Source organism: Capsicum annuum, chromosome 4 (assembly GCF_002878395.1).
Source record: "Capsicum annuum cultivar UCD-10X-F1 chromosome 4, UCD10Xv1.1, whole genome shotgun sequence".
In the NCBI taxonomy this organism is placed as follows: domain Eukaryota; kingdom Viridiplantae; phylum Streptophyta; class Magnoliopsida; order Solanales; family Solanaceae; genus Capsicum; species Capsicum annuum.
In genome coordinates this window covers 39444769-39460644 of record NC_061114.1, presented here as the reverse complement: position 1 = coordinate 39460644, position 15876 = coordinate 39444769, and positions in this window count along the sequence as shown.

Genomic DNA, 15876 nt, shown 5'->3' with positions numbered 1-15876 from the left:
CATGTACTTTAAAATTATTAACCTAGACTGTGTACCATAACCGTCATAATAAGGTACCCACAGGCTATATGGATCCAGCTCTCCCCTAGCTGAAAGGGCCCTAGTGCGGTGGCTGCATAAACTTGAGAATAATCACGTATAAATATGCACTATGGGGGACTCGAACCTCCTGACATATAGCCAAAGTGACTTAAGCACTCAGTCATATAACATGGGGTACTCGAACTACCTGATCATTTAGACCCCCACGTCGGCAATCGTAATTTCTAGTACTAACGCCTTAGGACCTCCACTTTCACAAAATAGCTACACAACCCCCATTAAGGCCCAATTAAAACACTTTTCACACATTCCCAATCATAAAACAAGGGGTCATTCATTAAGGCACTTTCAAGTGGTATCGTCATACCGACTATAGCTTGAAAGCACATGTCACCTTGCCGAATCAATCAATTTTCCAATGGGACTCTAACCCAATTAGCCAATGAGATCCAAAGTTCCACGTAAGAACCAAACTATGTAGCCAAGTGGGACTTAACCCAATTAGCTGACAAGAATCTAAAGTCCCAAATAGGAACCAAATTATCTAGCCAAGTGGGACTTTAACCCCTCGGCCAATAGGACTCCGATGTTTTCAATTCAAATTCAATCCATGGCCATCAAAGCCCTTTTAAAAGTCAATTCAGGTTCCTTTACTCTTTTATACTGTGCAAGGTTTCAAAATACTTGTCAATATGCATATTCTGATGTTCAAGGCCAATTTCACAAAATTGGGTTAAGGTTTTTGCAAGTTTCAAATCATTAACTCATCAAACTTGGGAAAAACCATATTCCCCATTCAATTCACACACCCATGAATCTATTGATTTCAAAACCACTATTTAAAGCATAAACAACACATATGTAAATACAAAACATCACATAAACAATTATTATTCAAAACCTTCAACCCATATCTAAAAACCCACAATGAAACCACATGAGTAACCATTTAAGCACATGATTTTAACAAAATAAGTTATGGGTAAAGAGCGACATTCCTGAAAGGATTACAATTTTGGAGGGAATTTGCCCTTGAAAGCTCTAGACAATAAAGCTTGAGAAAACCCTAATGCTCTTGCTTAAGAGAATTTGTGAGAAGAGAAAAGTTATTTTGGTGTGTTATGGATAGGAATAGGGTCCTAATAAGGTTTTAAAGTCATGAGTTATGTTTAGTGAGAAAGATAAATGTCCAAGACGTCCTTACTTTAAAAGCTAAAAAATTATCGCTAGTGACTACGGGTCACTATATGACTCGTAAGGACTCACTATGACTCATAGGGTCTAGGTCGTAATCAAGACAAAAACTTTTGTGTACATACTAATTTATGACTCGTATAGAGTCATTATGACTTATTGAGTCTAGTCATACTCAAGGTAGAACACTTTGGGCATCATACTGGTTTGGTTATGGGAGGGGGCTATATGACTTGTAATGAGTATCTACGACTAGTAACTTTAAGTCGTCACAAGGTAGTAACTCAGGCAAAACTCGCTGGACACCCTACAATTTGGGTTTGACGACCCATCAAGACACCCTACCACTCGTAGGATGAGTCGTAGTCAGGATAGTGAGTTCAAAACTAAGAATTTTTCAGTGGCCAATGCCTAGGGTGTCACATTCTCCCCCCCTTTAGGATCATTCGTCCTCAAATGATGGGTACCCCCTTAAGATCATTTATCCTAAAATGATGGGTCAAAACATCCATTAGCATAATTTAACACAGAGTACAACCATACTTACCTTTAACAAAGACAGAAAACAAAGATGTTAAGGAATACACATACCTCAAGCATGATTATCCAAAACAAGAAACAAGAAGGGATACTTGGACTTCATGTCCTCTTCAGTTTCCCAAGTAGCTTCTTCAAACTTTTGGTTCCTCCATAGAACCTTTATCAAAGCTACATCCTTAGTCCTTAAATGACGAACCTGTCTATGTAAAATATCTATCGGGACTTTCTCATAAGATAAAAAATTTGAAACACCAAAACTCTCCAGAGGAATGACTAAGGAAGGATCACCCACACACTTCTTTAACATTGAAACATGAAAAACTGGATGAAGGAACCCAAGCTCAAAGGCAAATCCAACTCATAAGCCACACTGCCCACTCATCTCAAAATACGATATAGACCAACATAATGGGGACTGAGCTTTCCCTTTCTTTCGAACTGCATCACTCCCTTCATGCGAGACACCTTCAAGAACACCAAATCATCCACATCAAACTCCAAGTACTTTCGCCTTACATTTGCATAGGACCTTTGGAGACTCAGGGCGGTCTTAAGTCTATCTCGAATCACCTTCACCTTCTTCATAGCTTGGTGAACTATGTCAGGACCATACAACCTATTATGGCCAACCTCAAACCACCAAATAGGAGACCTACACGTCCTACCATAAAGAGCCTCGAAAGGAGCCATCATAATACTACAGTGATAGCTATTATTATAGGCAAACTCTATGAGAGGCAAATGATCAACCCAAATATCACTAAAGTCAAGCATACAAGACATTAGAATATCTTCCAAAGTCTGAATAGTCTTCTCTTATAGTCCATCCGTCTGAGGGTGGAAAACGGTGCTAAGGTTCACTTCAGTCCCTAAATATCTCTGGAAAGAATGCCAAAAGTGTGATGAGAATTGAGTACCCTAATCAGATATGATGGAAACTGGAGCACCATGCAACTTCATGATTTCCTAAATAAAGAGCTTAGCATAATTATCGGCCAAAAAACTAGTCTTCACTGGTAGAAACTGCGCGGACTTGATCATCCTATCCACAATGACCCAAATCGAATCAAACTGATGGCGAGACCCCGCAATATCGATAACAAAATTCATATTAATCACTTCCCATTTCCACACAGGAAACTCAATCTCTTGCGACCAACCATCATGCCTCAAGTGCTCCATTTTCATTTGTTGACAAACCATACACTTGGGCTCAAATTGGCCACATCCTTCTTCATGTTATTCCACCAATAAATCTCTTTCAAATTGTGGTACATTTTCAATGAACCAGGATGACAGTGTACCTCGATTCATGAGCCTCAACTAAGATCCTCTCTCATAGCCCATCAACATCGAGAACAAAACCTTTCTTGGTATCTTAAGATAATATCCCCACCAATCTAAAAACCATCACTTTCTGCTGGCCCATATCACCCTTAATCCGTATCAAGATAGGATCCAAAACCTATTTCTTTTTCACCTCAACACCAAGAGATGACTTCACCACCTCTCGTACCATCACACCTCCATCCTCAGAGTCTAAGAGACGAACTCTAATATTAGATAACCAGTGAATATCCTTTACTAATTCTCACTTTTCCTCATCTACTTGAGATAATCTTCCCTTAGATAACTTGCTTAGATTATCAACAACCACATTAGCTTTACCTGGATGATAATGGAGACTCATGTCATAGTCTTTGAGAAACTCAAGGCACCTTTTTTGCTTAAGATTTAACTCCTTCTAGGTAAACACATATTAAAAGCTCTTATGATCTGAATAGATGTCAACATGAACCCCATACAAGTAATGACGCCAAATCTTTAGAGCAAAGACCACAACCATTAATTCTAAGTCATACATCGGGTAATTCTTCTTATGAAATTTTAACTGTCTAAAAGTATAGGCCACAACCTTACCATGCTGCATCAATAGAGCCCAGTCCTACGGACGCATCACAATAAACAACAAAACCCTCGGTACCCTCAGGTAGATTCAAAATCGGTGCCGAAGTCAACTTATCCTTCAACTTTTAAAAATACCCTCACAAGCATCCAACCATATGAAATTTACCTTTTTCTGAGTCAACTTAGTCAATGGGGTAGCAATAGAAGAGAAAATTTCTACAAACCTCCTATAATACCTGGCTAAACCCAAAAAATTTTAAATGTCGGTTGGAGTCGTAGGTCTTGGTCACTTCTTAACTGCTTTAACTTTTGTGGATCCACTATGTTCCCTTCACTATAAACAACATGACCCAGATAGATCATAACATTTAACCATAACTAACACTTAGAGAATTTTGCATACAATCTCTTATCCTTAAGGGTTTGCAATACTACCCTAAGATGATCGACATGGTATGTGGTATTAGTGGACTTTTAGATAAATAGTTGCACCATGTTTGATGAGGCCACTTGAAGAGATAATGAAAGAATTGTGCTTTATGGTTCCTAAGAAAAGGGTAGCCTTACCTTCTGGGCTCAGTGATACCATTAAGACCTTTGTAGTTTCTTTTATCTCATGATACTAGTCATAGCCATTTCCTTTGTAGCATTCTTACTAAACTTTTCATGATTAAGACAAATGATTCATGGTTATATCTCAAGTATGTACCACCTTGGCATGATGATGTTATTTGTTGTACTAACCTTAACCCTTATGCCATGAGAGTTGTGCTTGTTTGTCCTTTTTTTAGTTTTGCAAGGTATGGATTCGAGGTTAAATCATTTTCAAGAGGGGAGAATGATACGAGTCAAATGACCATCTACGATTTTGAAGATATAATTGGATTCCAAAGCATAAATACTCAAGACTTGGTAACCTCGAGGACACAAGAACATGCATGGAGGACCAGTTTTGAGCATGACATAAAACAAACCCGTGTGAGGAAGATTGTGTGGGGGCTTACCTTTGATGTCAACCCTAGACCACAAGTGTTGAAGCATGAAACCATGGTTGTGAAGCATTGAAGAATCACCCTTTATTAATTGTATTTTAAGTATTACACTTGTTGGAAAGACACTTCGTGGCCACCCCTTTCATTAAGGGTATTTTGGTTATTTTTGTTATGTAATAAGCTAGTCAATATATAGTCTTGTATTAGGTCATTTGCTCTTTAGTTTTTGATAATGAATACTTAAGAGACATATTCTTGAACTCCATTGGGAGTGTTTCAAGTTGTATAGGGCTTGGAAAAGCTATTATTTATTATTGCTTGGAAACGGTGGTTGTAAGAGGAGTTGATTTCCTTAGCGATCACCGTAAGAGCTTGGTGTTGTTATTACATGTCTTAGGGGTATTATCGTTCGGTACACGGTTTGGTTCCTAATTTTTGTAATCTCGTATATTAAGCTATCTATCTTTACATTATTGCATTTTTGTTATCTTGTCTCGATTTTGTGTGTTGCTGCCATAGCTTGTTTGAGTCTTGTTATCGGCTTTGTCTTGTTGTTCTTGGCTGGTTTATGTGTTCGTACAGTGTCCCGTATCATCAAACTTCTTGGTCTCTTCATCATCATAGGCCTTGGATGCCATGTCATTCACCGTTTTTGTGGGTGTACCCATCATATGTTTTGTTAGCTACTCTAATTGAGTTATTTTTTCCATGTTTTCCTCTCTTTCTCTCAATCTCTCCTCCTTTGTTCCTTGTCAATAAAGGAGGTAGTGGGAAACTCTTTTGGTACCTTGGCACCACGGGTATGCCACCCCTAATTTTGCTTGAAAATTCCTCCAGCAAATTTGTAGTAGCATGATAATTAAACTTCAGAAGAGAGCCTCCCAATGCATTGTCTACGACGGTTTTGTTAAGTGGATCTAGAGCATGGTAGAAGATTTAGAGAAGCATATTCTCCATGACCTTATGGTTGGAATATTGCATGATTTTTGCATTGAATCTTTCCCACACCTCGTATAAGGGTTCTCCATTCTACAGCCTAAAGTTGGCGATTTCATCACGCAATTAGAGAATTTTTGATGGTGGCAAATACTGGTGAAGTAAGGCAATGGTAAGTTCATACCATGAAGTAGTTGACTCGACCGGGAGAGATCAAAGCCACAATACTGCCTCTTTTGTTAGATAGAATTGGAAGAGGCACAATTGGATGAACTCTTGGGTTATGTGTGCAATATCAAAGGGTGAACATGCTTCTATGAAGTTCTTCAAATGTAAGTAGGGGTCCTTATAAGCTTTCCCACCAAAAAGTCCCTTCATTTAGAGCATATGCAACATTATGCTTGTAATATGAAAGATCCCATTCCTATGTGTAGGTGGGATATGGATGGCACTTGTACATCCAACACCATTGAGTTTCTCGACATCATAGAGAGGGCCATCGAAAGACCTGGAATAAGTTGCATTGTCACTTATGGTTCCATGTATACTATGGAGATCACCTAAAAAGGAAACAAAAACAATAACCAAAATAAAAACACACCACTATGGGTATGCCCTAAGTAAAAACCAACACCGTATAAGTTAAACTATATTTTACTCTCTTGCAATAAAGCCATATTTATTAACACTCACCTACAATATTTAGATTGGTAGAGGATGATCTCTGTTAATATCTCAACTTATGTTGAGGTTTAATCCATGAGGAGAAAAATTAGCTTTCTAGTCCTATAGGCGTTATTAGTTACTAAAAAGATACCCGTAATGTAAACAAAGTACAGTACATGATTTAAAATGAGGGGTCGATGTGGAATAAGGATTGATCAATGTCTCTTTAAGTTAACAACTAATGGCAAAAGTTGTGATTTAAAATTCAATATGAGAAGAATCGAGAGATTATCTCCCTAAAGGCAAGTTATGTATGAGCGATTGAGGATTTGGTGCAAATTCTAGTCATTAACAATGGGGTAGGCTAGGTTAAAGGTCCTTGAGGATAGATTGTCAAAAAATCCTCAAAAATATTACTCATTGACTCTTTTGAGTACCTAACGAGTGTGTTAATTAAAACCACCTAATACTTTAATTAGGCATCCCTATTTCTAGGAAGATGCCCAAGACATATCTAACTCACTATTCATCCTTATTTCTAAGATAGATAAAACATAGCAAACTATATCCATTATTGTCCACTATTACTTTGTCATCCATATCTATTTTCAAGGATGATATGGGTTCCAAAAATTCACCCATATCCCTCTTTCAAGAATGATGTGAGCTTTTAAGAATTTGTGGTTTTCACCAACAAACCCTAACTAATCAAACAAGCAATAGTGAAAGCCATCATCAATAAATTAGAATTTACATAAATACATCACATCCCACACATAATTGCACCTTAGTTCAATATAATTCTAAGATAAGGAAAGTTTAGCTACTCCTGAAGTAAAGTGAAAGAAATATACCATACGGTTCATTCAAAACATCCATGATAATAGAGAATGAAAAGATTCTTCAATTTACACCTGAATTTCAAAAAAATCCAATTGAAAATTCAAACACAAAAGTTTCCCCAATCAGTAGGGTTACAAAATTACCAATATTCAATTTTCCAAAGTGTGATATCTCTAATAGGCAAAGGTTTTAGCTTTATAAAGGATTTGGGGTCTGCTTAGTCAAATGACATAATGGCCCCTGGGCAAATCTTGCTAATCCACGATCGCACCAACTTATCCGTGATCACAGCTACCACAATCATGGTCAGATCCTCACGGTCGCGAAGGATGACAAAACTAGACTGGTCGCGATCGCGGCACTCAGACCGCGATTACAGTAACTGAGTTAGATTACGTGCAGGGTATTCAGTTGGGCACTTTCCTTCTCTTTTTGATTCCTTTTTAGATTAAATCCACATCTTTCTTTCATCATCACCTATATACTTGCAAAATGTGGAGATTTGTGCATTTAACCAACATAGTTATCTCATATATAGCTTCAAATCATAGTAATATGCATGAATATTTGATGTACATGAGTGGTATATTCACCACTCATCAGTAGGCTAGGTTTAGCTTTCTTGTAGATTGAGCTTAATTGAAGCATATTTATGATAATGTGTTAGATATGGGTGGGGAATTAGGTCTTGGAGGTGTAATGCACATAAAAATGGGGCTTTTAGCCTATTAAAATACCATAACTTAAGCATAATTGACTTAGTTATCCTTGTTTAGGGTAGAACTACTATCTTAAGACTTAGTTTGACATATTTATTATCTAGAAGTGGATTTAGATGCCTTATCCTAGTCTAGAGTAGAATTTTTCTTATAACAGATTTCGAGGATTAGAAGTGGATCCTCTTGCCCACTTTAGGTGAAGACTAATATTAGCTCTTTGTAACTTTATAAGTGTATTGTATCCTTTAAATTGTCTATTTGGTGACTTAAAGAGGTTGGTTACATGGTACTTATGATAGTTGGGTACTTGGGAGTCTATACTAGTTCTGATTCATGTCCATCGATTGATTATCTTTAGACTAATTTGATTTTGGCATTATTCATAATATAAGTTTCGATGCAAGTGCAGCTTTTTATTATATGAGTTTTGGTTCAAGTATGGCATGAGGGATCATTTATGGCGGTTGAATTTGTTCAAATCTGAGGTTTATGGTATAGGAGGATTCTTGGTTATGGCTTGAGATGCATTTATTCTGTATAATTTCGGTTACTTGTTATCTTTGATTGCATCCTCTGGGCTTATAGGGGCCTACATTGGGTGATTTACTTTTCCGCACTCACTTGCTTATGGAGGCTAGTGTTGTAGTGATAGTTATACGTTCTTTGTGTTATTATTCCAGATTATTTATTTATCTATTTACTGTAATTGGAGCATTATTCAAGGTTCGCCCTTCCACCTTTACTTATCTTATCTATCTTGCATATTTATTGTACTTATATTATGATTTAGCTTAGTTGGTTGATGATGCCTACTGAGTACTCCTGGCTTTGGTACTTATACTACACTTTTGTACTTTTTTGGTGTATATTCAAGTACAAGAAACCACCATTGATGCCAAGATCATGCTGATTTGTGTTCATAGATAGGTTGAGCTATCGGAGTCATAGTTGCCCTTTTTTCTTCTACTATTTATGTCTAGTCTTTCACTATTCAAGACTAACGTATATTGACTATTACAATATTTATGTTTCATTTTGCTAATGACTCTTGTACTGACACTATTTGGTCATGGGATGTTACTTTTATCTTATCTATGTTTCAAACTATTATTATTACTTTAATTATGTTGTAAGTATTTACTTGCAACTTTTTTGATTTTGTGTACTTTTTCACCAAAATAGCCCATTTCTTATAGCTTCGGGCTATGGTTTGCCTTATCTACAAATATAGTAAAGTAGGTGCATCGTGACTCATAAATCATATCGTGACAAATCAGTATCAGAGCTAGGTTTACTAGTATTGTTTGTACAAGAGCAAGTGTCTAATAGAGTACTACAAATTAGAACAATGACATCCATTTCTTATTTTTGGGAGGATATAGGACATTCTTAAGAGATCTTTACTTCTTTCAATCATTTCATGCTAAGAATACGAGTTGGTTTCTAAGGATTCCTTTGATTTCACTCTTTCGCAGATGCTTAGGACGTGTGATACCACTACATAATATGAGGACCTCGAGTCTGCTACTAGGGTTTTTGTCAAAGTTTGTAGATTACCTAGTGGTTAAGGAAAACCTATAGATGTAGCCCCATCTAGGTACCAGGATAGGGGATCTTCCCCATACCCTATTCATACTCTCGAGCTAGAGATTCCTACTCCTCAGCCAGTGGTGAGCCAAGGATCATCCCATGCTCCACTAGGGTTTATTTTTTCATATTGCTCAGGGATGTATTGGTTCATCTTTGTGATTGGTTGGTGGTGCACTATCTGATGTGCGCAGTCTTCAAATCGAAGTTGTATTGAGGTGAGGGTGCAATCTATGGATGTGACTCCCAAAATTGAGATCCCTCTTATACTGGTAGTTACTCAGCTAGTGGTTGCCCATCCTGTTATATTTGTTGAGGAGTAGAAGATGCTGGGTAGATTCTTGATATTAGCTAGGTTTTCTGGTGCACCAAGCGAGGATGCTTATGAGTTCTTAATTGCTTGTGAGAATATGATTTGTAATTTAGGCTCAGTTGAAAATCTTGGTGTGGATTACACTATTTTTTAGTTATATTTGATAGCTCGACATTTGTGGAGAGTTCATCTTTATTCCAAGCCAGTTAGATCTCCCTCTATGACATGGACGCTGCTCTAAGGTCTTCTTGGGGTAGTATATGCCTTGTAGTCTTATAGATTGTTTGAGGTATCAATTCTAGAGGTTAGAGAATGTCTCTATGACTATTGTTGAGTATGAGGCTTGATTTTATGAGTTAGATAGTCATGCCTCATATATTCTTACTACTGAGTATGAGCGGGTTCAACGCTTTGTTCGAGGGTTGAGACTTCTTCTCGTATATCTATATAGAGTTTGGTTTCTACAGGTAAATCTTTTGTTAGGGTTTTTAATTATGCTTAGGTTATGGAGAAGATGCATTATGGCGCCCAAGGGTGCATCGGTATTGTAACGACCAGAGACTACCTCCTAGTCATCACATGATGCTTACGATCTTGAAGGACCACAAGCTAACCCATGACTAATATCTATTGTGAGTACTGAATAATAATACTGTAATTAAAACAAAAAAATAGGCTGAAATGCCATAAGGTTCAAAACATCTAAAATACTGATAAAATATAAAATCTGTAAATCTGAATACTATCTGAATGTCTAGTCTAAAAAGCCTCTAACTGAATCTGTCTGAGAAGTGAAGTTGATAGGACAAGCCCCCAACTAACTCCGACTACTGAGCTACTGCTAAACTAAAATACTAAAATAAAAAGCATATCCTTGATAGATGAGGACTCACTGCTAAATCTCCTATTGCTGGCTGAATCTGGCTAAGTGCGGTCAGGATACTGAGCATCCGAACCTATGATATAAAACATCATAGCGCAAGAAATGCATATGCGATCAGTACGTGAGAATGTACTGGTATGCTAAATGAGGTAAGGCTGAATGCATGACTAATAACTAACTAAATGATATGCAAGAGCTGGATTAGCATACATGGAGGATCTGTAACTATTGAACATACTGTGCATACTCTAACTGAGTATACTGGAATTGAATCTGATAACCGATAACTAAATATACTAATAATCTAAGATCATTGATAATCTAAATTACTGATAATGGAGTGACTGTATCTGACAGTCCTGATTCTATAGAACTAAATTAAGTTCTATTTTGAAGACTAAAACTGTGGGAGATAATCATCTAACTGACATACCCTAATCTAAACTAATAGGGGTTCCATTTGTAACTCCAATTGGAAGAGTGTTTGAACCGTGCCACGAGTACTAACAACTGTTGTGGAGTCAGTCCTAACTAACGGGTGACCCCTGAGATCAGTCCTAATCTAGCGAGTGATCCCTGAGTATGTCAGTCCTATCTAATGGGTGACATCTCATAACCTACGCTGGCTATGTAGTTTTGGAACTTAGGGATTGCTTTTAGGGACCCAGTCCTAGCTAACGGGTGTGCCCCCATTCCTAGACTCGCTCGGTGCTAAATCCTTCTCCCAACTGAAAGACGCTGAACTGAGTATGCTAAACTGGACTGGACTGATACTAAGATTACTGTGTCTTCCTAAGTTCTATAACCGACTGAGTTATAAAATGGACTGAGAATACTAATGATCGTGACATGACTAATACTATTCTGTAACTGACACTGGATCTAGGTAAACAGCTAGATTATCATGTATTAAATACCCACAGGACTCGATAGCGTGAAAAGTAAAGCAAAGCATAATCTTGAATAACATAACAATGTTCACTTGGTCTTAATTCATTCATAGAGACATTCTATCAAACACTTGTAATGCATTAACTTGTACATGAATGGGAAATACATGCTAGCATGCTATAATGGAATTATTTCATTATCATAGACAGTTTATCAAACACAAGGGAAACATACTTGGTTTATTGAATCATAAACACTTAGGGTTAACATGCTTACAACAATCAACTTGCAAATTGAAGGGTTTATCATGAATATCATGTATTTCAACACAAACTAGGATCAATTCTTAGATCTTGTAATCTAAATCATGGATTAAAACCCAAACAACATCATGAACATGGATACAATCAAATTCAAACATCGAATTCATGAAATCCAAACTTGTATTTTGAAAAAAGATTCTTGGGCTCCATGGAAGGTAAAGATCCATGGATGAACATCTAAGATACCTTAATTTGATGAGTTCTTGGAGAAATTCTTAGGATTGACCTTGATTCTTGAGAGCTAGGGTTTGTTTTCTTGAGAGAGAAAATACTTTTTGATTTTGGGGGAAAACTGAATAATGAAGGTTTTAAATGTTTTTAGGGCTTAAATCCCATATTTGGGCAGAATAAAATCATGGTAAAAGACTGTTTTAACCCTGGGCACAACTTTAATTTTATGTGAATTTTTCTCAATCTGGACCCCTGGCGCGACGCGCCACTATCGCGCTAGGCCACTGGAAAATAATGACAGGGAAATTGCATGGTGGCACAATGCGGTACAATCGCATTGCCACCTTGGACATGACCTGGAAGCTTACCGCGACTTGGTGGTATCACATCGGAACCTTGGAAAAGGACAATTCTGAAATTGAGCCTTAGTGCAAAGCTCCAATATCACGGAGGCTCATTGGATTTTGACAATTGCCATTTTGGCTGGCTCTGCGATGTGTTGATGGCTCATATGGTACACTGTCTTACTAAAATGGCCATAACTCTTCGGCCGAGTGTTGTATTTGGGCAAGTTTTATATCAATGGAAAGCTTATTCAATTTCCCACATAATGAAAATTCAAAATATTTAAAATTCCATATGTATAAAAGTGTATTCATCTTTAAAGCAAGTTTTTAATATTTTTTTGATGAATTTAAGTAGGTAAAAGTATGGGGTGTTACAGGTATATAGCTGAGATATCAGGGTAGATTCAGTGAGAGTCATAATGGCTCATGATTTAGAGGTAATGGTTCTAATGGTAGGTACCCTTACATCAACCTTATTAGCACTAAGGTCTGTCTAGTAGGCCCATTTATGGTACTCTTTAGATCACCGATGAAGGCCAGTCTAGTTATAGTGGTCATCCTAGCTGTAGTAGTGGTCAAACTCTAAGGGGTTCATATTTTGTTATTCTATCCCTAGTGGTTATTCTGATTCAGCCAAATTTTATGGGTTTAGTATAATATCATAGGCTTATTATGGTTGCAGGGCCTTTGGCTATTTCCTGAGATAGTACCCTAGTCGTGGAATGATAATTTCTTTATCTTAGAGTGTTACACCAATAGGGAAATCCCACCCCCATCTAAAGTTGGTATACATGGTTATTGGGGTGGTCCCTAAGGTACTCGTGGAGGTCCTCAGGCAGTTTAGATAGGTAATCGGTCAGGAGTCTAGCCTGGTAGCGTGTATGGTAAGTTGCATGTCATTCCTGCTAGGCCCAAGGTAGAGACTTAGAAGCTGTTATTACACGTACAATTTTAATGAGCCATCTTCCATCTTTTGCTTTATTTGATCTGAGATCCATGTATTCTTATGTATCTACTTATTATGCCCTAAAATTTGAGTTATCTTGGGATTCCTTATCTGTGCTATTATGTGTATCTCATCTTGTGGGTGATTCTTAAGCAATGGATCAGGTTTATAGATCATGTGTTGAGATTTTTTAAGGGTTTGATACTTAGGCTACTCTTATTATATTTGACATGATAGATTTTGATATCATTCTGGGCATCGACTAGATATCCCACTATCATGTGGTCTTGGATTATTTAGCCAAAACTTTTATCTTATCCACGTCCGACTTACCACTGGTTGTATAACAAGGTTCTATTAGCCACAAGCGATGGAGATTGTTTCTTATATTTGTGCTAAGAGGCTTATTTCGAGGGGTTGCATTTCTTATCACGCTTATATTCGTGATGTTAGTATAGAGAGTCCCTCACTTGACTTTGTTTTTATAGCCGGTGAGTTTTTTGTTATTTTTCGTAAGGATCTACTTGGACATCCTCCTGAGTGTGATATTGAATTTGTTTTTTATCTTAAGCCGAGCACTAGACCTATTTCTGTGGCACACAAGGAGCTAAATTCTTAGCTTCAGGACCTTATGGGTTGGGTTTTATTAGACCGATTATGTCTCTTTGGGATGCTTTTTTTTTATTCGTAAAGAAAAAGGATAGTTCTTTGCGTATGTGCATTAACTACAGGGAGTATAATAAGGTGATGGTGAAGAACCGATATCCTATGCCTCACATTGATAATTTATTCAACCAACTTCAGGGAGCAACGACGTTCTCAGATTGACTTGAGGTCCAATTACCATTAATTAAGGATTTAGGATGAGGATATCCCAAAGATAGCTTTTAGGACCTGTTATGTCCATTATTTATTCTTGCTGATGTCTTTTGGCTGTCCAATTCTCCAACTATGTTCATGGATTTGATGAACCACGTGTTTAGGCCTTATTTGGATTTGTTCATGATTTTGTTCATCCATAACATCCTTGTGAATTTGAGGAGTTGAGAGAAGCATATTCCACATTTAAGGATTACACTTTAGACTTTGATGAGAGATAATAGGCTTTTTGTCAAATTATTTAAGTGTGAGTTCTGGCTTGAGTCCATGATATTTATAGGATATATGGTGTCTAAGGATGGGATTATGGTGGATCCAGTGAAGATTGAGGAGATTTGTGATTGGGATAGGCCTATATCTTCATCTATGGTTCGTAGCTTCATTGGTTTGGATAGTTACTAAAGGAGGTTCATTTAGGGTTTTGCTACAATTGCAACACCAATCATCAGATTGAATCTGAAAGAGGTTCCTTTTTAGTGGTTCGAGGAGTGTGTGTCGAGCTTTGAAAAGATCATGAAATTTCTTTCTTTAGATCCTATATTGGCTTTTCCTGTTGAGGGTGAGGGATTCACCATACAGTGTGATGCTTTTGGTGTTGGTTTAGGTTGTTTGTTAATGCTGTAGGGCCAAATATTACTTATGCATCAAGCCAGATAAAGGTGCATGAGCATAACTACCCCACTAATGATTTGGAGTTGGAAGCAATAGTTTTTGCACTCAAGATATAAAGGCATTATTTTAATGGAATGCATTGATTTTCAGACATCATCATAGCCTTCATCATCGTATGACCTAGAAAGAGATTAATTCTATTTAACGTAGATGGATGGAGTTGCTTGAGGATTATGACATCACTATTTTATATCATCTAAGAAAGCCAAACTTGTTAGCAGATGACTTGAGCCTAAAGGTGGTGAGTATGGGGGATTCTTGCCAGTGTTGAGGCGAGGTCTACTTTATTTGAGCCGATTTGAAGTCACTTATTTTAGGATATAAGACTTTACATCATCCATGATCAGGTATTGAGTCTAAGAGGGCTACCATTGATTCTGAGGGTATTCTATAATTCAATGGACATATTTTTATTTTGAGGATTGGAGACTTGATTCAATTGATTTTATGGGAGGGTCACAACTACAGATATTCTATTCACCTTAGTACAACTAAGATGTATATAGATTTGAGGCTACATTATTGGTGGAGTGGTATAAAAAGATATGCAACAAACTTTATAGCTCATTGCCTATGTTGTCTGCTTGATCCGAAGATTGCCTATTCCCGAGTAGAAGTGGGAGTAGATTACCATATACATCATTAGTTGTTTGCCTCATACTTCCCATGGTTCTAATGGTATTTGGTTCATTGTAGATCAATTGACCAAATTGGCATATTTTATTTCTATTCAGATATCTTTCAGTACCGAGAGGTTATCCTAAATCTATGTTCGAAGATTGTATGTTTGTATGGTGTGCCTATATCTATCATTTTTGATCGGGGCTCAATGTTCACTTCTAGCTTTTGGATAGATTTTTAAGAGAAGTTGGGTACTCAGGTGGATCTTACGCAACCTTTTACCCTCGGACTGATGAGCAGTCAGAGAAAATTATACAAGTTTTTGAGAATATGCTCTGAGCTTGTGTGATGGATTTTGGAGGTCAGTAGAAGTAGCACTAAGCTTTGGCGGAGTTCTCGTGTA